At 41.3% G+C, this 27,209-nt stretch overlaps 1 long non-coding RNA gene across 1 annotated transcript in view; it reads right to left on the reverse strand.

Annotated features, from left to right (window-relative positions):
* The window catches only part of 9330175M20Rik (RIKEN cDNA 9330175M20 gene), a 115,394-nt gene that overhangs the window by 39,083 nt on the left and 49,102 nt on the right, over nt 1–27,209 (reverse strand). The window contains exon 3 of the long non-coding RNA NR_045151.2: nt 1,917–1,962. This is a non-coding gene — a long non-coding RNA (RIKEN cDNA 9330175M20 gene). The remainder of the gene's footprint in view (nt 1–1,916; nt 1,963–27,209) is intronic.

Genomic DNA, 27,209 nt, shown 5'->3' on the forward strand with positions numbered 1-27,209 from the left:
GGGGAATCCATGTTCTTTACCCCAGCTCTGCTGTGCCTTTCTCTTCCCGCTCCATGGAACAACTGTTTTCTCGGGTGTATCAAATATCCAGCCTTATCCCTTTCCATGAGATTCGCCAACCAGCAGTGAAGTCACCATAATGGCTCCACTCATTCTCCATGTTGCAGGGAAATTGTCCAAACTATTCACTCTGGAATACTTGGAAATGCATTCCTTCTATAAATGTATTCCTCACTTCTTTCACTGATCTGTCTGAATCTCACAGCACTCCCTAAGCTCCAAGTACCTGTCACTCACCCATCCCAGTCTCTACCTAGGCATGTGTGTTATCCAGAACGAGGTCAGCAGCTAGTGACCCACTGGAATGTAGAAGAAAAGAATTAAATATATACAGAAGGAGCTTGATAATCTTAGCATTTCTGTGTTCATTCTAAAATGTGATTTTTCTCCATTGAGCCTCAGGAGTAACAGATGAACTTTGAGATGTGAACATGTTGTCTAGATTTGGAATATAATAGAGATGAAATAGAAAAATAAACTCCATTCCAGGCTTATGACAAGACAAAGTAGTTTTATTATTCTTTTAGAAGGAAAACAATAATCCTTGTTGAAAAACAGAAAAATATAAGGAAGAAAACTAGAAAATATAGTTAAAAAATAGAAAAATATAAGGTGGAGTGGTATGAGGAAGTACCAATTCACCTCGCACCTAAGTTCTTTACATCTGTAACCTACAGGAAACCTTGTGGCTACCCAGCCTTCCTAAGTTTTCCATTTCACCAATCTGAGAATTTTCAACTCTAGACCTCGGTATTGTGTTCATTATTTTATGCTGCCTAATAAATTACCAGCAATGTACTGGTTTAAAATATTTATTATCTGCTGCACTGCATGATCAGTGAAGGATGTTAAATTTCTGTCAGAATAACTCACACTCATTGATTGTTCCTGAAGCTAGGCTTTGACTTTATTAACTGGCTTGGAAGGAGAGAAAAGAGTAAAAATGTCTAACCTACCCGATGTGTCTGTTCCTCCCTGCAGATGCCACTTCCAATGAATGTAGAGTCTCCTAAGAACTCTCCCATCCCTGCCACCGCCACACCCTACACACTCAAAAGGGACTATGCTCCTTAAAGAGCAATACTTTCCACAAACAATTCACTGGGAGAGCTAGTTACTTCACACTAGAAGAGTGTGTGTTTGTGTGTGTGCATGTGCCTGTGTGCTTGTGTGTGTGTTTATCTCCTACAAATTTAACAGATTAAAACGCCTTTAAGAATAGAAGACTGATGGCTGGGGAGATGGCACAGTGGTTAAGAATACTGCCTGCTCTTTCAGAGGACCTGAGTTCAATTCCCAGCAACCACATGGCCATTCACAACTGCCTATAACTCCAGTTCTAGGGGACCTGACATCCTCACACAGACAGAAATGCAGTCAAAACACGAACAAATATAAAATAAGAATAGAAGACTGGCAAAAGCCATGGCATATTCACCATTAATTGTTTTCTTACATTTTGGAAATTATTCTTCTTAAAATTCTGGAGCATATGTTGGAACTGCAATAAGTATTAGTACTATTCTGTTGTTTTATTCCTTTATAGCAAATGCATGAAATTTAATATTTCTAACATATCTAAGCCAGGCCCTAAGAGATGAGCATCAATCAGTTGCAGCCTGTACCTAAGGTGAGACTGACAGTCAATAATAAATGTGTGAAGAATAATACACTTCAGGCGCCACATTTTACAGACACTCAAATTACTACATGGCCAAAAAGGTACCACAACTAAGAGGGTAGCAACAGCTCACTGACAGAAAAATAGGCTGTTTCAAAAGTGAATGTTTTTGACACCATATAACAGAATATCATCAGTTACACAAATGTAAAGAAGTTAATGTTAAAAAAAATACCTGAAAATGTAATGAATATTTGGCTTTCTTTGTGAATAAGAGATTCCTGTGAATAGAAGAAGAAATTAGTTGTTTTAAGAGGTAATTTTTAATTTCCAAACATTTAAAGATAAGAGAGATTTAATTAAAACATATATTAGAGATATATTTCATAAAATTTAGTTTGCCAAATGTTACCTGGAAGGTTTGGAAAGCTTATATAGTAAGAAAATTGCAAAAAGACCCACACATTATTACTGCAATAGGGAATAAACTGATTTTTAAAATAAATATAAATGATCAATTAACATGCAAATGAAATGTTCTACAACCACAGTTAAGCCAAACTTGAACCAAAAATAGTTTTCTTGAAAATTCAAATCTACATTAAATCTGTACAGACTTTTCCCCTTGTCATGATTCCCTAAAGCACAAAATGTAGCTATACTTTACAGAGATTTTACACTGTATTTAGCAGTATTAGAACTCTAAAGATTCTGCTTCTGTAAGGTTTACAGGAAGATTGTCATGGGCTGTATGCAAATGCTACACTATGTCGTAGGCCATACTTGAGCACTGGCAGATTCAGGTATTCACATAATTCCTGAAACCAGAGTCCCATGCAGCAAAGGACAACAGGGTCTCTGTATTACTAAAATTCAAATCGTAACTATCTTATTGAAATATGTTAGAAACCAAAGCATTTTCTTGCAGTGAAGATATGGAGAAAAACTAACCTTAAATATTGTACCATGTAGGCTGGGCAGAAGGGTCATTTGGTACTATGTCTGCCTTACATGGAGACCCGAGTTTAGATCCTCAAAGCCCAAGTAAAAGGCCATACATAGCTACTGAGTGCCTTTAATGCCATCACTATCAAGATGCAAGATAGAAAAAGATGATCCCTGAAGTCTGTAGGTCACCTAGTCTGACCTACATGTAAAATTCCAAGCTAGTAAGAGATCCTGTCTCAAACAAACAAAAAGTTCCTGAGAAATGGCATTGGAATGTGTCCTCTAACCTCCTCTCGCATACACACACACACACACACACACACACACACACACACCTATCTACACCCACATCTGCAAACACATGAACATAATTGTGCATACATATACATCACATTCAAAACTATGTTGTGCTATGTGTAAGTTGGAGTAATTTTTCTTAAGGCTAGTCTAGTGGTAATGATCAACAAACTTCATGTACAATTAGATATTCCAACTGAATAATCTGTCTTCTAGGAATCTGACACCAAAAGGCATTGCAATGCCAGGCACTAGGGCACAGTAGTATTTGTAGGAAAGCATTTTGACACTGAAAGAAAAGATTTAACAGCTGGTAAATTCATGATGGGATACTATGGGATTGTGTTTATAATCACAATTTAAAGAAACAAACATGTCTTAAAATGATGCTTTCAGTATATACAAATAAGAAAAGCATTGTGGCTCATAAGTACATAGCATTACCACAATTTGAATGGAGAAGTGTATGTATTGAGATAGTTTAGAAACCAATATTTGTGTCTGAGAGATGTCTCTGTGGTTTAGGAATGCTAACTGCTTTTCTGGGGAACCCGAGAGTTTGATTCCAAACACCCAAGTTGGGCTGTTCACAACTGCATGCATCTCTAGTTCCTAGGGATTCAACACCTTCTTCTGGCCTCAAAAGGCAATGGCACTCAGGTTCAGATGGCTACACACACACACACACACACACACACACACACACACACACATGCATAATTACAAAACAAAATAGAACTGCACATCAACGTCTTAATAAAGTACCTCTAAGCAGTAACACTTAAAGTGCGTTTTATAGGTTTGTTTTATGCTTTGCTATATATTCTATAATGATCATGTATCTCTTTTATTGCCAGGGAAAATAAGATCTTAATTATGCACGTATTGATGAAACGTACTTAAAGTAGAAAAACTAGCTTTCTGGGATAATTTGGAAAATTCAAGTCAAACTCTGTATTTAAAACAAACAAAATAAAACTATGTGACTGACTGTAGTAAGATTTAAAATTTACCAAAAGTGAGTTCCTTCAATAACCCCTCTATCCCTCGCACTGATCTGCCCTTTTCATTAGGGGACAAATCTCTGAGTCTCTCCTGCGTCTGCATGTATTTTCCCTAGTATGTTGACTGCATGAACAGCTTTGTGATAAATACCGTCCCCTCTGAAGCAATAGTCAGGCAGACGGATAGTTTCAGTGCTGAGGATGCAGGTGAACTAAGTCCACAACTCTGAATGCCTTAGTATCAAAGGACCTTTTCCCACATCACTCTATTAAGAACTGGGGCCAGTGTGTGGATACTAATACTGTTTCAAGTGGTAAAGTTGCCTCTGTCTCTCATTCAGAAGTCTCTCCCTCTGCAAAGCTCCATGAAACTAATAGGATAAAGCCTCAAATCCTTTGCGATGCTTAACAATTATCTGATTGCAGACACATCCCTTTGGCTGTAAAGATGTTCCTATGAAATATACGTAGGAGCTAGTGCCTAAGCTTTAATGATTGCTTATAATGTATTATATAATGGAATTATAAGATTCTTGGTTTTAAGGAAGTTGAAACAGTGAGGGAGGTGGTGTAGGGAACAACACCAACACCTATCCCCAGCAAATGAGCTTGCCCCAAACAAGCCAGCAAGACAAATCTTCTGAAATAAAAATTGGAAAAAATATTAGGACAACCATGAAATTTGCCCTCACCTTGGAGTATGAGATGCTGTCGCTAAACAAGAACAGAAAAGTTATGGATGGGATGTTGCTTAGTTTGTGGAATGCTTGCCAATGTGGCATGTGCAGGGTCCTGCCACCTAAACCTGGCACAGGGGCAATATAGCCGTGATCTCAGCATTTGGAAGGATAAAGAAATAGGGCCTGAAGTTCAATGTGTTCCTTGGTTACATAGCCAATTCCAAGAGAGCTGGAGCTACAGAAGACCCTATCTTTTGTCATACAATAAATGGAAAAATATCGAAAATGGCATGGAAAAAATGGAAAACCCCTATAATTGACCAAGCCAGTCCTAAACCCTAACTCAAGAGAACATCTACAACTCTGTGACAGGAGATAAGTCACATCAACTGGTTGTGAACTTTGGGAATTTCAAATGGCATGTCTTAGAAATGAGGAAAGTGTGTGTGTGTGTGTGTGTGTGTGTGTGTGTGTGTGTGTGTGTGTGTGTGTTTATATTCTTAGGATTGTAATAGTTTGGAGTGTTTAAAAATGAGAACAAAAATGTGACTGTTTGCCCCAGTAGAGAAATTTATAAGGAACAATATAGGATTTGACTGTGTAGCCCTGGCTGTCCTGGAACTGGCTCTGTAGCCCAGGCTAGCCTTGAATTCACACAGATCTGCCTGCCTCTGCCTTCTGAGTGCTGAGATTAAAAGCATGCACCCCCGGACATCAAGCTAGGGACTGTTAACTGTAGTGTTGCATTTCTACTCATCTTGAGAAAAGCTATTTATGATGTGGGATCGCCCTAATTCCTGACTGCTGCTAGTTAGTTGTTTCCTCCTCTCTGCTACCAGAAAAAAAGAAAGAAGGAAGGAAGGAAGAAGGCCAATAAGAAAAGCTCCTGGATTCTTATACGATGTGTGAATCCACTTAACACAATCAAAACGTCCAATTAATCTTAGCAACACGATTGATGAATCATTTCTCCAGGTGTCTCCTCAAAAGAGTAAATTTAGTTCCAACATTTGGACAACTGTTTAAGCCAACTGTAATATTGCCAGTTTAATATGGAAGAAGTAACTGAGCCCACATCTATGTGCAAAAACAATCTCTCCCCAGGTACAGAAGTAACAACACACCCTCTACCTGGATATCAATTACTCAAGGTATATAGGGAACAATGACTGAATTCCATCATTTGCATCATTCTGTACTTGATTTAATGGTATCTCCTGCCATCTACTGATATGTAAAATGATAGAAAAAAACAACTTTTCTGAATCATATTGCCATTCTGCATAGATGACCACTTGCCTGCTTTTGCTTGAATATAGTAAATTAACCTACTATATCAGGATTTTCTATCCAGAAATTAGCAAGGTGCCTGCTTCCAGCAGAAAATCTTTGCTTATAGTCGCAGCAGTTTACACTGAGGATCACTATAGTACAGGAAAAAAGAGCTTCGTTGGCTTTGGAGTCAGGCTGGTTTCTTGTGCCAGCTCACCCAACAACACAAAATCTTGTTTTGGTTTATATTTTTACTCTAAAATAAAGTATTAGGAATGGGTACACCTCTCCCCACCTCCAAGATGTTCTAAGTTTTACAGGGCATTTGAGTCCTTGGTAAGTATAATTACAAAGAGTAGATCATTGAGAATTTTACAGGTAATTCGATTAAAATCCCAGAGGGCCACCCTTTGGTAACAGGTTCCTCATTGCCCTCTGCATAAGGCTCCTTCCCATCTTGTTGTTACACCCAATGCTGCACACTCCCTCTGTCCCAGAATGCAATGTCTTTTAGGACCTGTCCCCTCTTCCTCCTTATGTTAACAAGCCACTTGTAGTCACGTAAAAACTTAGTTTGGAGATGGAGCTCATGCTATTGACTTCAAGTACCTTGCTCAACTAGCTAAGCAGCTGACCACAACTCCCAACTGGGCAATAGATATATTCGATTTGTTTTCTAACCTTTGAAGAACAGCAGCCCCAGTGACTCTTTACTTACCTAAGGGCCACTTCTCTGATAGCTTCAAATGTCTAGGACACCACTGAGAACCAAAGATGGATAAGAAAAAGCCTCAGAGAAATGTTTTCAAAGGTCTCCAAAAGGCAAGAGTCCATGTTAGCAAGCCTGTCCACTAAAGTCCATGCACCTGACTACAGAGACTTCTTTCTGCTCCCTTCAAAGATACAACTTCTCAGTGCAAACAAATTCCAAATCTTACCCAAACTGAACATTTAGGCCTCCTTGACCAGAGGTCTGTGATTAAATAGCACATACCATCAGGTCTGGCTATCCAAACTTTCCAAAAACTAAGCACTTCAACTCAAAGTTTCGTTCTAGGAAGTTTTCCCCTCTTCCTCCTTACTTCACACTGCTTAAACCATGTGTGTTGAAGAGCGTAGAGTGTTTGCCACACAAACCTCGTGATTCTGAGTGAGATCTCTGGAACCCATATAAATATGGAAGGGCAGAAATGACATCACAAAGTTGTCCTTTATCCTAATACACATACATACATACACACACACACACACACACACACACACACACACACACACACACACAAATATGAAGAATAGGAGGTGGTGGTGGAGGAGGAAGAGGAGGAAGAGGACAAGGAGCAGGAGTGTAGTTTATGCAAAATAAAGTTTTTCCTAAGAGTTAAAAATCTTCTCTGACATTGTTCAAAATCATGGCACCTACAGAGATTCTGCATGGCCTCTTTGGCCCTCTAAAAAGTGCCCCCCAGTCAAATCACTACTATATTTTTTCCCTGGTTCTCTGGTGTAGCTCATCAAATTCCAGCTTGTGAAATGCCTAGGGGTCACAATTTTGAATGTGGCCTTCTTCCCTAGACACACATCTAAATCCTTGACAAAACCCGGTTCCATCTCCTATTGTCCTGACTCTAACAGTGCTCTGCGTTCAAACATGATGCTAGTCTCTCTCACATCTTCTATTAGTGCTATCCTGGGAAGCAAAGTGTGTTGAAAAAAAAATTAAAAAAAAAAAAAAAGACAATAACAAGGAACAGATTGCAAGAAAAAAACAGGAATCTGCTGGTGCCTCCCTCGGATTTGCCCCTTTGCTGTCATGCACTGGGGTGTGAAGAAGCACAGCTTGGGAGGAATTTGGCCTACTCTGTAAAGGTCATGAAAGTTTCCAACAGAAAGTGCTGACTCATAGTCCATACATCCTGATATTTCAGCGTGTTCAGGAAAAATGCAATCCACTCCAGCACACCCTTTCTTTCCATGGTTTCTTGCCAGTTCACTTGTGAGTGTTACCACAAAGGGCAGTTCAACAGCCAAGGTGAGGGAAGTTGCTGATTTGAACAAAAGTTCAATTGCAGGGCAGGAGGACGCAGGCCCTACTGTGCCTTGTGTTTACCAAAGAGACAGGTTTCATCAAAACAGAGAGATCTCAAACATGCAGCTCAGAGTTTTGGCATTTTTCAAAGCAAATTTTTAGAGACTGCCTTTCTTCCTGGGTTCTGTACACACACATTTGCACGCACACACAAACAGCAGCTTTGAAATTGTATGGTATTGTCTCAGAACTTGAAGCACGGCCAGTTTTTGACCTTCACTTCCCAACACTTCAGGAAACAGGAATTCTCACACCCTTGGGCCTCTTAGTAAAACAAGCCCCTGGAAAACTCTCCAAAAAAAAAATACTTGATTGTACATACTGCATGCATATCATTCTCTCTTCTCTCTCAAAACATGCAAGATCACACATTCTAGATCTTGATACAAACTCCTAACAATCAAACAATATGCTATGCAACAGACATATACAACACACGCCATCAAGTTGCCATCTGCAGGCGAGTCTAGGAAACATGGACTAAACAGCATTTGCTTCCCAGGGGTATAGAGAAACAGCCCCCACCCTTGCTCTGTACTTCTAGGATAACACTCAACACTCAGATTCCAAGACTGAGGGGACTGACCAAGCCTTAGTGCGTTCCCACTCCAGCGTGCCTGACAAAGACTAGGATCCTTGACAAGAGGACTGGCAGGAGAGAGGTGTGGTTCCCAAGAGAAAGCAGAACATTGTTATCAGAGGAAATAGCATTCCATTCATGGCAGGAAAACTGAGAGATTAGCTCTTAAGCAAGCAGAGTAATATCCAACCTCAGCCAGACCTTCAACAGTTGTACAGGCTATGATAAGGAGCAGGATGCTTAGCTGCTGTTGTGAGCTTTCCTCCATTTAAGACTGTGGCCCTAAACACAGTAAGGCCACCATTATTAAGAAGGCAGGATACCTTAGTATGCTCATGGAAAAAGAGATTTCCCCCAAGCCTTTTGTCAATTCTCTGTCAAAATGAAAATTGAGCAAAAAGTTATTTTGTTTTTTCAGTGCAGGTTTGCTCTGTGTATCCCTGGCTGTACTGGAACGTGCTCTGTAGATCAGGCTGGCCCAAACTCAGAGACCTGTCTGCTTCTGCTTCCTGAGTACTGTGATTAAAGAGGTATGTCACCATGCCTAGTTAAGCAAGAAATTTTTAATTCACAAAATTACAGAGGCTGGGAGTATAGTTGATAGTAGAACACTTATCTATCATGCCTTTGGCCTCAGAGTTGATTCCCAGGTTAGAAATGGGGAAAGGAAAGAGTATACAGACTGTGCAGGAGGTCTCTAAATCTACAGGAGCTTGTTTCTTGTTGTTGTTGTTTTGTTAGCTTGTTTGTGTGTTTCTTGTGTACATATGTTTTGTCATGACATAGCTGTTTCTAGCAGAACAATCTGCTTTATATAGAGTGAAAATCTGTTTACCTTTGAAACTGTAGAAATAAACTGCATTCATATTTGGCAACTTCTCAAACACTTGAATTATGGCTATGACCTCCTTCTAAAACACAATAATAATAATTGACCATTTTAGGCTTGAACACCTCCCATTTCTTTGAATAGTTTCTCCTGAAATGCTGCTACGCATCCATCCCTTTGGCCCCCTGCTGTGGATGTACTAGTTGTTCAGAGACTAGGGTTCGACCTACCCTGTTCCCGAACGGGATTCCAGACACAGAGAGTTCCACTTGGTCAGTATCACTTTAAGAAATATGATGCCCAAAATGGAAAGCAGCACTTCAGAGCCCGAAAGCAAATGCATGGCATTCAGTATTCTTCAGCAAGGCTGCCATATGTCACTAAGTGTTTCGGGATCTGCCGTCATTGAGGAGGAAGAACAAGACTGCAGGGGAGTCAAGGCAGAGTCCTGGGTAGTGTTCCAGTATCATTCAGTGTGAAATGAACCCTAAATAAGGAAAACAACAGATGCAGTGCGCTGCTTTTCATACAGAACTCCTAAGCATGGTAATGCCTTATCATAGTCACATTCCACTGTTGCCTCACGGCCCCCAAGGGAACTTCCCCAGGGATGTGTTAGAAGAGGAAACTGCCTTGAAAGAAATTTCTCAGGCACATTAGAACTGACAGAAATCACTTCTGATGTCAGGACTCAGTATGTTGGGACTCTAAGGAGGAACACAGATCAAGTGTGCTCTGTGAACTGCTCCAGCCTATGCTGAAAGCCATCTCCTGTCCTGAGGGGTTTACCAACCTCTAATGTGGCCATGAGGTGGCGAAATAAAGGGTAGAAAGGCAGAAGTTTATTATGCAGGCAGGTTTTGGTAACAGGATATCAAATACAGATTTGGCAGATTCAATACATTCCCCCCATGGCTATTAGTAAAAACTGACACAGAGGAGTCCCCTTTGATTTGCTGTTGACTGTAAGCTGTCTGGCTCCCTGTGATTTTACAACAGCTTTGGCTATTTCAGAGACTTAAAAAAAAAAAAAAAAAAAAAAAAAAAAAAAAAAAAAACAGCCCAAGAAGCATTTCATGCATTTATAAAGCATCTGAGAGATTATGGGTACTGGCGCCTGGGAATATTTCACATTCTCCCGACCCACAGCTGGCACCTCCTATTCATAAAGCACACATAGGCACATCTGCACAGGACACGGAGTAGCATGGATTATGTGTATGTTAACAGACATTTCAAATCCAAGCTTAAGTATTTACCTTCCAAGTCTCCTAAGCAATGGCAATCAATTCTCCCTAGTTTGTCTAGAGTCTATGCATAAACTCCTTCTTCTTACTATTGAATAGAGTGATGAACTGCTTGCTACTCCTGGAAATGGGACCATGGGCTTCCTCTCAGTTCATTTGTTTGTCTTACTTTATTTCCTTAGCTGCTTTGGAGTCTTGTTTTGAGAAAAATCAATGAACGCGGTGACTCTGGCAGGCACTGTGAACACACTACTCAGGGAAACTGGCATTGTGATGGCTGTATGACTGCACTGGTGACACAGCCCAGCTCCAGATGAAAGGTGTGTCACATTTGGAATGTGTAGAAGCATAGAAGGTTTCTTCCAGGCATGTTTTAAGAGAGGCCTTGCAAAACTTCTCTTGTTTGACAGGCCAGCCTGCAGCATAACTTTGACTCTCTCAGGAGGCACTCTACTCCCTGTATAATGTGAATGGCTGATCCCACAGGCAAAGTACTAAGCTACTTGTGGTTCAGTGGTAAGTATAGAATCTTGCCTGCATTTTATCACATATGTTCAACTAAGCATGCAGGTCATGAGGGCAAGGATTTTTTTTCTGATTTTTGCCTGTCATGTTTATTGAGTTATCCCAAGTGCATTAAACAGTGCCTAATGTAATTTGTCAAATAAATAATGTGGCTAAGAATCACTGCTCCGTCTACATGCAATTCTGAGACTAGATTATTCCTAGACACCCTTAATACTATTCTGCAAGAATGTAGAACACAACCAACAGCATGATGACAAGATAACAGTACTCAGAGTAATACAGTGATGGTTTCAAGTAAGTAGCCTCAGAGGAAGATAATATTTAGATTCATGTAGATTTGAAACTTCTCCTGTTGGCATTTTACCACCCAAGACGTCCCTTTCATGTCTTTTTACATTATGCCAAAGGAGTTCACAAAGACTTGGTTATGCCCCATGTCTGGTGCTTGCTTCTTTGTATCTCTTGAGAATTTAACACTATAATAATCTTAACTCAGGCTAGGAGGAGATTTTCCAGTGTGGCGTACCTTTGATCTGTGCCACCAGCAGAGTTTGCAAGATGTTCAAAGACCAGGACAAATGAGTTGAGTCCTGCTGCCAATGCAGATCTCCTCCCTGTGAGGTTGGGAAGCTGCACTTCTGGGGACCCAGCATAACCTGGGATATGAGACTACAGTCGCAGACCAAACTCCTGCCAGAGCACAAGGTGCAGCAGAGGAAGGAGCAGAGTCCCGAGGAGGCCCCCAGCTTCTCCATCGCTACCACTCAGACGACCAGGTATGGCCTACGCAGTCTAACAATGAAGGATTCTTTGGGAGCCATTCGCTCTTGGTCTACACTAAAAGCCTGAAGAAGCGGAGTTCTGTCATCAGAAAAGGAATCTAAAAGATGCTGCAGTAGCAGCAACAGGGTAGATGAACTGTCCTGGAAGGAAAGCAGGCAAAAGCAGATCTTCCTTCTTCCATCTTTTATCTGGGCTTCAATGGAAAGGTGATGCCCATATTTAGGGGAGGTCTTTACATTTAAAATGACTCGGTGAGAAAATCCCTCACAGATGTACCCAGCAGCTTGTCATTCTATTGATTCTATAAACATTCAAGCTGGCAGCTAAGATACAACATCACAGAATAGTAAGACACAAATAGTAACTATAAGGTGGTCAAACCTTCTGAATAAACGTTGTGTTCTTCTAATCGTGGCACCCCAAGCCTTACATTTATTATTTGCACATACATTGAAAACTACCCAGTAAGCAATTTGGGGATGTAGCAAGTGAGGTGCAGGGCCAGCACATGCAAAGATTCAATCCGATTACTCTATTGATTTTCTTTGATGGTTTCATAATAAGTGTATAGTGAACCATAGTTGAAAACTAGAGACATGAAAAAATACTTGGACATTGTATGCAGGGTCACAGGTCAAAGACATAGAGCACTTTCTGAGTGAAATAGTGTTCCTCTTTTATACTACGTTAGTTGTAAAGACTAACCTGTTGGGGTTCTGTACCAACCAATCTTATACGGCAGAGTCCCAGTGACTAAGTAAAAAGAGAAGCAGTGTGGCATGAAGGAGAAGTTCAAGTGCATCTCAGACAACTTTAACTTTTTAAAGGGTTAAAAATGAACTCCAAGACACAGTTCTTCCAGAGCAAGATAACAGAGATTCTCACACATGGGGAGCTATAATGGAATGGAACAGAGCCAGCCTCTGTCACCCAGTGAGCTTTTTCAAGGGGCAGACTCTACCCCTGAGACTGACTCCCCAGACTTTTCCCAGGAAAACCTAATGTCCATAACAGAATCTGCACAGATGGGATCCTGGGACTCACTCCCAAAAGATATTACACTGAACTGTCTTTGTTTCTAAGCCAATCTCTTGTCCCAGATGAAGTAAAAAAAAACCAAGATTTCCAATTAGAAAAATCCACAAATATCAGCATGCTGGCTTTGCTAGTTGTAGCTTTTTGATTCACCCCATTAGGTTGTATATAAAAATGAATAAGAAGATTAAACTCAGCCAGCTTATGCCTGCTGCTCAGGCCACTTTTGTTTTTAAATTGCCCTGGAGTAAGTGCTGGGGATGATGAGTACAGCTTTGTGCCAACACTAAACACGGGGACAGAAGTGTTGTGGAAGGAATGTGCAGGGTGTATCCGCGAAGGGCTTAGGAGAGGACACTCTGGCCTAGGCGTTCAGCTCCCCGGTTTGTTGTTTGTTTGTTTGCTCTAAGTAAAGCAAGTTTTCTAGTATTTCTTTCTAGCTCCCTCATCTGTAAAATGATCATGATAGTGAAAACTGTGATTTTAAAAGGTTGCAAAAATAACTAACTTGAAGAATGTATTGGTTAATCTGGCTCAACATTTTCCCCACTGCCATGTCTTAAAATATGGTACTTACTATCTTCATTTTACAACTGAGAAGTCTGTGCCTCAGAAAGGGCTCATGCCTCTCCTTAGCAGGGTGGCAGGAGAGAGGGACTTCTTGTGAAACTGGTGACGATTAAACTTGTGACCCACTATTTGAATAGGTCAAGACTCCATAACTCACTTTGTTATTTTCTATTTCCAAGAGAGCTTGTAAAATTTCTTTAGCTCCGAAGCCCATATAAATTAGATCTGCCTGATGCAAGCAATGGGTAGAACTGAAATCCAAATGTAGAGGAAATCCAAAGCCTGATGTCTCCTTGAAACCTCTTGAAAACTTCCCATGTTCTCCTACTCCAGCTGACAGCCATAATCAAACTTCAGTGACACACCCACAGGAAACTGAAAGCTGTTAGAAGATACCTTATCACAGATTAGATGGGAGTCTACCCCACTTCTTGATTTCTACCTGGTGAAAGCCTGCACTTGCCCTTGAAAATGAGTTGAAACAGCCCATCTATGCACGCCCTTTTAAAGATTTTCAACTATGTGTTGGGGGTGGGGTTGGCGAATGCATGTGAGTGCAGAGGCCTGTGGAGGCTACAGTTGTCTGGTCCCCACAGCCGCTACCAACAATTGTGAGCCAACTGACAGGAGTATGGAGAACAAAAGCAAGATCCTGTTATGAAATATAGTATGGCAAGGAGGTAGCCGGTAGGCCCATGTCCAGGTGTCCCCCTGAGAAATTACACTATGCGACAGATCTTGTATAAAGGGGTTTATTTGAGGGGAAAGGAGTGAGAACCTGAAAATGGGGAAGAGCCAGACAAGTGGACATGTATACAGACAGATGGGAGCAGAGTCATGAGGGCAGAGAAGAGGATGGGGCACAGAGAAGGACAGAAAGGGGAGAGACTATCCAGAATACATGGGAAAACAGAAAGAGAACGGGTAGTCCTTTTATATGCACCTCCCCTCGCCCCCACTTACCTCACTCCGCCCCTGGCAGCCACAGGTAAGGGGGGCAGGTGATTATGTAAACTAGATCCCTGGGGAGGAGCTTAGCAGAATTGCCTGTAAGCTAACACCCTCTGCACAGCAATACTCTTAACTGTAGGTAACTGTAGAGCCAACTCTCCAGTCCGGAAATGTGTGTTTTTTAAACTGCTGAGTGTGTGGTAACTTGTTGTGCTTTGTTGTCATTGTTGTTGTTGATGATGATGATGATGGTGATGGTGATGATGATGATGATGATACAGAGAAATAGACAAAAAACTCGCCTTCGTGGAGCTTTAAATTCCCTGGGGAACATGAGCAACAACTTTCTTGTAAATTCACAACAGTATCCCAACAAATGATATGGTATGTGCAACAGAAAAAAATCCAGCTGGTAGAATATAGAGAGAGTGGATGGGGAGGGCAGCCAAGGAGGAGTATACTCCAATCCAAAAGTCAGCCACAGGAGATAAACGGAAAGAACATCCAGGAAGAAGGAAGTGGCAACAGAGACGGCCCTCCACGTTGGTGGCCATATCATTACAGAATTAACTCCAAGGCTTTCGTGGAGACACTGTCCCACAAGCTCATTCATTTAATGAAGATTTAATTTAATAGAAAAGTATAACTGCCTAAAAAATATGCTTCAGTAGAGTGGGCACTATCGGACATTAATCAGTTTAAGTGCCATTAGCAAAGGTTCTAATTATAGTAGCCTTTTAAATTTGGCTTTTCTTCCACCTCTGCCAGGCAAGCATGCTCCTTGTAGAACACAGTACTTTGCACAATGGAAACGCAAAAGGACAGCTAATGAGTTGGGAATATGCCAGCTGGGTTTAAAGGTTGGTGTTGATTTCATTCTTTTGGTGGAATGTTTTTCCCTATGAGGAAGACATAACAATAAAGAACAACTAAACTGTGCTCAGCCCGGACCACTGATGGATACATTAGGGTCTGCATTATTACAAACGCAACAGAACTGCAGTAACAATAAACATAGCAAAAGTGAGGTAGCTTTGGCAGGTTTTGGCTAGATTCCAGTACTTCCAGAGCTCTGTGTAAAATACACTATGTGGTGTGCCTAAACCCATGAAACATTCAACAATATGATAGTATTATTATCACTATTTTTAATAAAGAGATTTGTGATTGATTTAAAAGACTTGATGTCTTCCCCAGCCCCAGCCTCCCCCCCCCCCCCCAGTACAAATTGTAAGGATTGGAGCAGGAACTTGAATCCAAGAGAATGACTCTAAGCCCCAGGTTGTCAGCAACTTGTTACAGCACAATATAATAATGACTAAAATAAATTGAGCATCCTCAATGTGCCATGTGCTGGGCAAGCTCTGTAAGCCACAGGGTAGTTCTGTGCAGTTGCTGCTATTGTCTCTCATTTCGCTTTTCACTTCTAACAGACTATCAGAGAGGCTAAGAACCCTGAGGTTGAGTCCCCCTGTCCTAAGACATTAGTACATGGATTTGACCGCAGCCAGTCTGGCCCCACAGCCCACACTGTGAGCCACCACCCTATGCTCCTGTGCCCTTTGATCCAAAAGCAATCCGTAATTGCTGCAAATGTGCCTGACATATTTTCTGTTCTCTTTTCCTGTGGCAAATTTGTATAGCCAAACTAATTATATTTGGACATTTTTAACTCATCCTTAATCGTGAATTTCTTTAATTAGTTTGAGTTGCCTTTCTTCCTTCCGGGTGGACTCTAAATCTCTCAGGGCTTGGTTGGTGTTGGGGGTGGGGGTTGGGTTAAGGTGAGCCCTCCTGCTCTCCTCTTACAATTTCAACTCTGACTTGTAATTCAAATGTCATGCTTCACAATTGAAGTTAATAGAATCAATTAAAACCAGCGTGGCTCAGTAGCCTGCAAAATAACCTATTGAAAGAAGTATTTTGTAAATGTGAGGCTAATGAGACCAGGGGAGGTCCTCTTATGGCAAGAAAAGGAAGAGTCTTCTGGTCTAAATGAAGTCCTGTAATTCTCGGCCTTGGCGAGGTGGCAGGGACATACCCAAAGGGCATACTTTACTTTGGTTAAGTAGAGAAGCCTCCTGTCTTTGAATCTTGAATCGGTTAGACTGTAACTACCCACAGCACATTCAGCCAATGCAAGGGATGTGCTCTGGAATGTGGAAAGGCAGATCCCCAAAGGAAGCACCTGTCTGTGTTTACTGAGTCTGTGGGGAAGGGAGGCCTGGGGTCTCCCGCAGTGCTTTCCAAGTTGTGGGTTGTGGTCCATTAGCAGGTCACAAAATCGCATTATTAGATTCTGGCTGAGATTTCCAACAAGAAGGGTTGGTCTGTTGTATGAGGCAAGGTTTAATATTGTTTTATAAGATTATTTATTCTGTAAAATTCTAAATATATGTTTATGTTCCTGTTACTAAGCATATAGTTTTTGAAATGTTGCCCTTTGTGGATCTGTTTTAAAGCAGTTGGTATACTGATCTCCCATTTCCTAAGTCACAGAATTTTGTATTTTGTGCTACCATAAATTACCGTCAAAATGGGAAATCTTAGGAACAGTATTTTTACTCTGTCAAACTTAAAATATCATTAAGGTAGTAGGATTTTTATTCCCCAAAGTCAAAATGTTTAAAATAAAAGTAACAATGAACTAGTGTAATTCCAATATTTGGGAAGTAGAGACAGGACAATTAGATGTTCAAAGCCACCCTGGGATATCAAAGACTCTGTCTTAAGAACATACAAACACACACGTGCACACACACACACACACACACACACACAAACTTTTAAAAAAGCAGTGATATGATCACCAAATAAAGTACACTCTTATAAATTAAAAGTTTTTAGTGTGATGAATTCATTGCTTTTCTTTTAGGCATTTTCACTAGAGGTTCATGAAAACCCCTTAGCCAAGCATTGGAGAACACGTGTAAACATGCCCAAGGTGTGAATGTGTCCAGTTAGTGGCACCTCAAAGACATCTTTGGATATCTGTGTTGTGCTGTTCCAGCACCTTCTCAGCTTCTACCACATGAGCCAGCACAGAGGGAACAATCACAGACAGAGTTTGGGATGCCAGACAACACTATCTCCTGTTGAGTAATATGGATAAGCATAGCTCATAAATGGTTCCCCAGTGAATCCAGACAAAGTAAGTCAACTTTCCCAAAATTTTATCATGGAAGCATGAGTAAGATTACATTTCTGGACCCACAAATTGAAGAATTGGATCTTGCGGATGCTGCTACTCTGATAAACCCTTGAGTAGTATGCATGTTGGGGACCAGCTGTGGTTCCCCATCCAGTTTCCTTCCGCAGCGTGTCCAGGCACGGGACTATTCACTCTCCCAGGAAGCCTTTTCATCTTTGCCAGCTCAGCTTCTCCTCGGCTTGTGCTTGACTCTGACCTTTCTACCCCTCCATCCCCCAAGCCTAGTCCAGCAGCAGCTGTAAGTGGCTCTCTTGACCACTTGCTATCATTTCCATCTTCCAATGGCTTTCACTGTCTGTGTGACTAAGAAAACCACCCAGAGGCTGCTTTAATCACCCCTTTTAAAAATTCATTTATTTATTTTTATTACGTATTTTCCTCAATTACATTTCCAATGCTATCCCAAAAGTCTGCCATACCCCCCCCCCGACTCCCCTACCCACCCATTCCCACTTTTTGGCCCTGGAGTTCCCCTGTACTGGGGCATATAAAGTTTGCGTGTCCAATGGGCCTCTCTTTCCAGCGATGGCCGACTAGGCCATCTTTTGATACATATGCAGCTAGAGTCAAGAGCTCCGGGATACTGGTTAGTTCATAATGTTGTTCCACCTATAGGGTTGCAGATCCCTTTAGCTCATTGGATACTTTCTCTAGCTCCTCCCTTAAGGCAGCATAATTACAGTCTGACAGTACTGAAGGATCATTGTGTCTCACAGTCAAGGATCAGAGTGTGCGCTGTCCCTCAGCCCCCAGGATCTAATTTTCAGATTTTGAGAACTAGAGCCTGACTTTGTTTACCTCTGAACAACTTATAAAGAAAGTATATAAACAAATTAATAATATGATAAAAATTTAAGAAATTTCATTAGTTATTTTATATTAAACATGTTAACACATAGTGTATATAGTATATATCAAAAAGATAGTCCCAACAAACCACAAATCATTTAAAAGAGGCATATATTAACACTAAAACCAAGAAATGCTTCTCTAGCAATCATTTTCAATTACTACATATCTCCTGTCTTAGTCAGGGTTTCTATTCCTGCACAAAACATCATGACCAAGAAGCCAGTTGGGGAGGAAAGGGTTTATTCATTTTACATTTCCACATTGCTGTTCATCACTACAGGAAGTCAGGACTGGAACTCAAGCAGGTCAGGATGCAGGAGCTGACACAGAGGCCATGGAGGGATGTTACTTACTGGTTTGCTTCCCCGGGCTTGCTCAGCCTGCTCTCTTATAGAACCCTAGACTACCAGCCCAGAGATAGTACCACCCACAAGGGGCCTCCCCCCAACCCCCCTTGATTACTAATTGAAAAAATGCCTTAGAGCTGGATCTCATGGAGGCATTTCCTCAACTGAAGCTCCTTTCTCTGTGATAACTCCAGCCTGTGTCAAGTTGACACACAAAACCAGCCAGTACAGCACCCCCAAAAATTACTTCATGCCCTTGGAAATAATATAATTACATTTCTTTTAAAATAAAGATCTTATAATTTACATAATATTTTTCTGTAAGTTAAACAGGCTTCCTTCCATTTAAGTTAAATTAGTTCTGTCTTATGTCAGGGATATTTACACTAGTTTCTTCAACTGGCTTTATTATCCTCTTTCTGCCCTGATTCTTTTAAAGGTCAGTCCCTGAACTGGAAAAATTCCATCTTCTGATGTTTTTTTATTTCTTATACCCTGCAGAGGAATGAAATTAGCAGTGAGAAATGGGCATGCCCAACACTGTATTTCTGAAGTAGCTGCTACAATGAGCTGTGTGCACTAGGCTGAGTGTTGGCTTGAAAAGTCCTCCAGATGCAGGTGGACATCTTTCATGATACTCAAAGGCTCGGCTATTTATCTTTTGTCTCTGGGGCTCCTAGAACCCTGATTGCCGTTGTCCTGTTTTGCTTTGCTTTGCTTCTGAAATCTTCTATTGTAGTATTCAATCCTCACGTCTGTCCCTCTGGACCTAAATTCCATGGAGACTTCCTTCTCAACATCAGTGTATATTTGTGTTTTTCTCAGTTTCTCACTCATGGTTGTTTAAAGGGTCCTAAATACAGGATACAAAGATGTTTGTGGAATTAATAAAATCCTACAGTTAAAACCTTTCTTGTCACAAGTGAGGAATCCCTGTCTGCACATGGCCAGTGCTCAGTGCCATCCAGATAAGATGGAACTAGAAAATGAAGGCCAAGTCCTTTGATTCCTCAGCTCTCTGGAACATGACACTGTGTCAAACCACCTCTCAGCTGGGAGAAATGGTAAGACTCCACGATCAAAGAAGGAGTCGTTGTTTGTCCAAGTTGTTTTTCAAAAATTTGAGATAATACTAACATAATTATTATGCAAAAAATATGTTAAAGTAGTCAATGAATTATAAACTGGTCACAGTAGAAAAGGCCTTGGAAATACAATATACTAGTTTCACAATAATGAAAGAAAAACCTAGTGTCTCTAAGCTCCTTTAGCATTTTAACACATCATGTCTGTCATCAGTGAGGTTTGATACAGTGGTTATGTCTATGTCACAGCTTACAATTATATTGGAAAGAGGATAAAAGGGACTTGGGAGAGTTAACCAACCCCTCCCCACTGCTCTTGTCATCTGTTCCTGTTGCCTTAGTTTCTAGTTTGTTCAATATAAGAGGTTGTTTCTCCTCCTCCTCCTCCTCCTCCTCCTCCTCCTCCTCCTCCTTCTCCTACTTGCTCTTCCTCCTCTTCCTCCTCCTCCTTCTCCTCTTCTTCCTCCTCCTTCTTCTTTTTCTTTTTCTTCGTCTTTCTATTGGAAAAATGCAACAGCTGCTACTAAGACAACAGTTCTTTGAACCCAATACATGTGAGAGAGGAATTTGGAATCACACATTTTTGGCATTCAGAGATAGTTTAAGATGGTTCAAGTACCTCTAAGTGTAATAGAGCAGGCAAAGGCCCTCACCACCCCCAGTGTTTGCCTACAAAGGTATTTTATTGCTGAAACATGCTGCACTATGTTGCCAAAATACTTTTGATAAAGAGTATTTGTAGCAATGGCTGCTTTAGAGACATAACTCTACTTTAACCAGAGGTTCTAAGTTTCAGCATGAAAATGTAGAAATCACAGGAGGATGATTTATATGTCGTTTATAGAAATCCATTATGGAATGTTCATTAACTAAAAACAGAAGAATGAGAGGAAATGGTTTTATCTTGCTATGATAAGGATTTAAATTATCTATGAAGAGGAGCTTCCTGACAAGTACCAGCCTTGGTTACCAAAGTGGCTCTGGAATTTCCTTCCCTCAAATTAATTGTTCTCAAATTAATATAACTTCCTTTTAAGATGGTGTAAGAGTCTGTGTTATTAACTTGGGACTTTGCTTGTGTGTTTGTTACCTTGTTTGTTTGAAATATAATACAAAATTATATTTCTTGACCACTTATCATACTTTACAAAACATATTCAAAAATGGTAATTTAAGAATTAGCCCTAGGAGTTACAGAGACAAAGTTTGGAGCTGAGATGAAAGGATGGACCATGTAAAGACTGCCATATCCAGGGATCCACCCCATAATCAGCATCCAAACGCTGACACCATTGCATACACTAGCAAGATTTTATTGAAAGGACCCAGATGTAGCTGTCTCTTGTGAGACTATGCCGGGGCCTAGCAAACACAGAAGTGGATGCTCACAGTCAGCTAATGGATGGATCATAGGGCTCCCAATGGAGGAGCTAGAGAAAGTAGCCAAGGAGCTAAAGGGATCTGCAACCCTATAGGTGGAACAACATTATGAACTAACCAGTACCCCGGAGCTCTTGACTCTAGCTGCATATATATCAAAAGATGGCCTAGTCGGCCATCACTGGAAAGAGAGGCCCATTGGACTTGCAAACATTATATGCCCCAGTACAGGGGAACACCAGGGCCAAAAAGGGGGAGTGGGTGGGCAGGGGAGTGGGGGTGGGTGGATATGGGGGACTTTTGGTATAGCATTGGAAATGTAAATGAGCTAAATACCTAATAAAAAATGGAAAAAAAAAAGAATTAGCCCTATTAAATTCTGAAATACTTGTGATCTAGTGAATTCCTAAGCTTCCTTTAATGGGGAGCATTCGGGTGCTTTAAACAGCACCTTGGAAGAGGATAAGAGCAAGTGAGGCAGAAGAAGGAAATATCTCCCAGTGCTGTCCAGAGCCCTCCCCTTCTCCAAGCGTCAGCTCAGCTTCAAAGATGCTGGAATATCTTCCTACTTCCTGAATGTATTGTGGTTTTTTTTTTAAATAGTCTTAAAATACCTTGGGACAATATCTAATCAAGGACTGTATTGTAAGGAAAGCTTTTATTACTAAGATAGCCTTTTAATTTAACATTCTTTGCCATAGTTCCTGTTTGCTTCAGGGATCTGCCATAAGGAATGTAAGAGCTACAAGTTATAGTGATGATTGTGGTTTCCTGAAGCTGAAAGAAACAACTTCAACACTTCATTGGGTATTGCCTTGTATTGTCTTCTGATTGCTTCTTGTGCATAAATCTTGCTTATCCCAGATCAAGACCCAGAATTTCTTCAGGATGATGATCTTGATTTATGTTTCTTTCCCATTGTCTAAGAGTCTAAGACTGAGCTGATCAACCAGTAGCTCATTTAAAGTAGATTAGTTTATCTGTAAGTTAGCTGGTCACCCTAATATATTTTCCTAACATCTACCACCTTGCATGTGTGAATGAGCACAGCGGAGAGCAACAGCAGGAGAGGTATTAACTCTGAATATGCGACAAGACATCACATGTTTTCAAAATATAAAATCATCTCTTCAAAACCAAGAGAATGAGATAGACAGCTGAATTCATAAGACCCTTTAATGATTTTTATGCTTAACACAAATGCTGCTCCCCAAGCCTTGGCCCAAACATTTCACAACCATTGACTCATTCTCTATAACAATTCATAACTGTAAGGATTACTATTATCCTCATTTCATAATAAGAAACTGGGATCAAAACAGACGATTCATTCGTCCAGTGTCAAACATACGACATTGCCAACATGTGACCTGGGAAGTGTGGCTTGAGAATTCATGACCGTAGTTATTCTGTTTCCTGAGAGGAAAAGATGGAGTAGGAGAGAAGGAAGTGCTACCTTCTTCAGTCTGTAATAGTTTCCATTTCCATACAGTCCAAAGTCAACTCCTGCATCTATTGAAAAAAATATGGACAAAAGAAGGTAGTGACCAGTGGCTTGGGGGGGGGGGGGTGGAGTGAGCAAAACTCTTGAGGTTTGCTGAATGGGCCAACAATAAATAGATTGTATAGGGAAAAGGCATCCAGATTCGTTCATATGCAAAAGAGGAAAATCACAGGAGTCGTTTTCCATCTTGCTCAACTTGGTTCAGAAGCCAAGAATAGTAAGAACCGAGAGTGGAAACAATTTTTAGGGAAATAATAAAATTTAGGGAAAATCATGTTGAGCTTTTAGGCTTGGGAAATATACAATATCCCGCAACGTCTGCTTGGCATTAGAACAGATAATAGATTATAAGTGATTCTCTGTGGGACCGGAATAGAGGAGAAAGGTATACAATAAAGTCTACCCAGGTGTGTTGGCAGGCCTCAGTCTTTCTTCCCATTCAATATTGTCTCTAGCTAAGAAAATTTCAATGAGACAGAAGATCGTTGTCCTCTGTAGGTGCATCCCATGAGGTTCATGAGATGACTTCGCAGAAAAACAGACAAACAGACAAACCCAACCATGAAGCACTCCTTGTTCTGATGAATGACAAGACAGTGTCAAAAAGTTCTGAATTCTAAGGTAGGCACTATGCCTTCTCAGCCTCTTGTCAAAGCTCTAGGTTTGGGGATATTCTTCTCTGAGCCCCAACAAGATCATATATTTAACTCTTTGAATGGTAGTATTTGAAAGTATCATTCACACACCCTTTAAATAGAAATTTACACAGCTCAAAGAACAAAATAAACAAACAAAAAGGACAAAAAATGTATAGTTGTTAAATGGGTGTACACACGCCTAGTTAAAACACACATTGCTACATGCCCCTTCCTTCTCTTCTGTAAACTTGCAGTATCTGCTTTTCCCGCCCTGGTTTGCAGAGAACAATACTCTAGTCACTCTGTAGCAGTAATTTGGACTACACTGCTTTGGCAAAACAAAACAAAATAACAAAATAAACAACAACAAAAACTAACTGACACATGGAAAACTATGCTCACACAAGAGCCAGAAAAGGCATTAAGAATGAAACCCCAGGATAGAGAGATAGCTCAGTAGGTAAAAGTGCTTACTGCCCAAACCTGGCAACTTGACATAAATCCCCAAAACCCACATAAAATCTGGATATACTGGCATACATCTATAAGCCAGCATCCCCACTAGCCAGAAACGTATAGGCCAAATAGCCTGAAATACCTAGTAAATCAGAAGCAACAAGAGAGACCCTACCTTAACAAAGTAGATGGAAAGAAACCACTCTTAAAGAATGTGTTCCCACCCTCCCAGCCCCCACACTCTGTACTCCCATCCTACCTCCAAATCCACACACACAACCCACCCCCATCAGAAATGGGCATAGAGATAGCTTACTTTGTTGATAGTGTTGTTCTTATATCAGTCAGGGTCAGAGCTCATAGCAATCCTAGACTGGCTTGGTCTCCAAAACTGTCTCATAAAAATCAAATCAAATCCAGGCAGTGCAGCACAAGAAGAGGAAGACAGACAGAGACCTTCAGACTGCTACCCACAGACCTGCCCTACAAGACATGGCACCTGTTTGTCACCATGCCACATAGCACAAATGTAGGATGTCACCCAGGGGCCCAAGTCACATAGCTAGGCTGAAGTACGTTATGGTCAGATGGAAGAGAAAGAAGTGGAGCTGCTTGAGCATTATAAAGAGAGATGGGGCTAGATGCTCAAGGTCTGTTGTGAGTGACCAACCTGGCCCCCTGGGGCCATGGTAAGGTCCCAGCTGAGCTACCACTGAGGACTATGTCTGAGTCCATGGCTGTGCAGAAGTGGGGTTCAGTGCTGATGTCCATGGCTCATATTACCACTAGAGATCATGGATGTCCATGGTTTGAACATCTCCCAGAGACCATGTAGATGTCCAGGAGTTGGGCATAACTGTCCCTGACCCTCAGCAGTACTCTGGAGAGCTGTCCCCATCTCACCAACAATAGCACTTGGGACAGCGGGCCCTATGTCTTACCCAGACAACACAGTGGAGCTGGTCCTGGTGCAGGGGTGTGGATCAGTCAGATCAAGAGTATGAGTGTGGGAGATCTGACCCCACCATTTATCTGCTGTAGGGGAAGGGTGGCAAGGGTACAGAGGTGATGTCTCCTACCCCCGTACCTCATCACTTCTAACAGTCTGGAAAGCTGCTACCCCTCACCAGCTTGGGGGAGCAGGCTCTGCAGCTGTTCCAAAGCTATAGGATCTCCATGGCACAGGGCACCTCACCTAGATGCACAGCAGAGCTGACCCTGGTGGTTGAAGTTTAGGTGAGCCTCAAAAGTAAGAGTGTGGGAGAGTTGATCCTGCCATTTGTCTGCTATCAGGTGGCATGGGTGATGCCTCCCCTACCTCCTTGTTCCTCACCACCTGCAATAGTCAAGAGAGCTGCCCCATGGGTCATAAGAGTGGATGAGCTGGCCCGGCCCCTCACCAGCTGCAGCATGAGGAAGATCGGGCCCTATACCTCATCTGGGCAGCACAGTAGAGCTGGTCCTGTGGTGGTGCAGATAAGGGAGAGCCAGAAGACTAATGAGCTCAGCTACCACCCAGGCCCAAATCTAGGGCTCTGAATTGACTCATCCTCAAAATCTATATCATCTGCAAATGGTTGGGATGTGTGTAAGGGCCAGTCCAGCTGTTCCAAAGCTGCAGAGTCTCCATGACACAGGGCAACAACAGGATAACTGGGAAGAGTCATGGTAAGGAAACAAACCTGAAGGTGTCACAGAAGCCGACGATTTTGAGCCAAACCAATGACTCATTGCAATGAACATTTGCAAGTGAAGATGTGTGAACAGAGGAGTATACCATGGAGATATACTGTGATATTTTACTACAGCTTCCACAATGAGATGTTTTCTATGCTTTGGGTTTGAATGTGTGTGTGTGTGTGTCTGTGTGTGTGTGTGTGTGTGTGTGTGTGTGTGTGTGTCTGTGTGTGTGTGTGTCTGTGTGTGTGTGTGTCTGTGTGTATGTGTGTCTGTGTGTGTGTGTGTCTGTGTGTGTGTGTGTCTGTGTGTGTGTGTGTCTGTGTGTATGTGTGTCTGTGTGTGTGTGTGTGTGTATGTCTGTGTGTGTGTGTGTCTGTGTGTGTGTCTGTGTGTGTGTTATTGAGGGGAGGTTGCAAGAGCAAAGGGTGAATATGAAGGCACAGGAAGGTAAGTGGGACTGGGTGCATGGTGTGAAACTCACAAAGGATCAATAAATTTAAAAAAAAAAGCTGGAGACGACAAGAAAATAAGTTGTTCTCTGACTCCCACATGTATGCAGGCATTTGCATGAGTTCACAAGCATGCACACACAAACACACATATACACCTATCCACACATATACACTACACACACACTGTAAAATTTCATTTTAAAAAAGGATTCCTTCTAGAATCTCAAAGTTCTTAGCGTTCCCCCAATTGTTAGCACAGAGGAGTGGGTAGGGACTACATTATGTCAGCAACTCATTGATTTCTATACTTTTTCCTTATGAATTGCTCCATTGATGTAATTTTAAAAAATATTTTATTATTTTACGGTTTTAAACGTTTTACTTGAATGTATGTCTGAGCACCACAGGTATGCCTCGTGCCTGCAGTGGCCAGAAGAGACCATTAGATTCCCTGCTACTAGAGTTACAAAATGATTGTTAGCCATCATGTGGGGGCTGGGACTCAAACCCAAAACCAAGTCTTCTGGAAGAGGAACAAGTACTTATAACAGGATGCAGGATCCATGCGGTTCACCCAGGTATAGCCAGATGGTCATCTAACTATACTTTGCTTTATTCATACTGCTTTTTAATCATATCCCTATGTTTTTAACCCACTTTTTAGTATTAAACCCAGAGCTAATTTTTTTCTTAATTTATTACAGAACTCTGTTTTATGGTGTTATTGGTTTAACAACCTGTCTTTTGGCTGTGACAAAATATCCTGACAATATCACTTTAAGAAAGAGAGGATTTATTTTACCTAAGAGTCCAGGGAACAGTCCACCATGGGAGAGAAATTGTGGAGGCAGGAGACTGAGGCCACTGATTACACTCTATGGACTTCATCTTACCATTCAGTCCAGGACATCAGTTTAAAGGTAGTGATGCTACCCACCTTTAGTATGGGTTTCCTTACCTCGGTTAAACTAGTCTAGATAATCCCTCATAAGCATTCCCAGAAGCTTATCTCCTAAGTGATTCTAGATCCTGTCTCATTAATAATATTAACTATCACAGTGTCAGAGGAGTGGTCAGAGGAGTAAGAAAATAGACATGACAAAGGAGAGGAAG

This window comes from Mus musculus, chromosome 1, assembly GCF_000001635.26.
Source record: "Mus musculus strain C57BL/6J chromosome 1, GRCm38.p6 C57BL/6J".
NCBI lineage: Eukaryota > Metazoa > Chordata > Mammalia > Rodentia > Muridae > Mus > Mus musculus.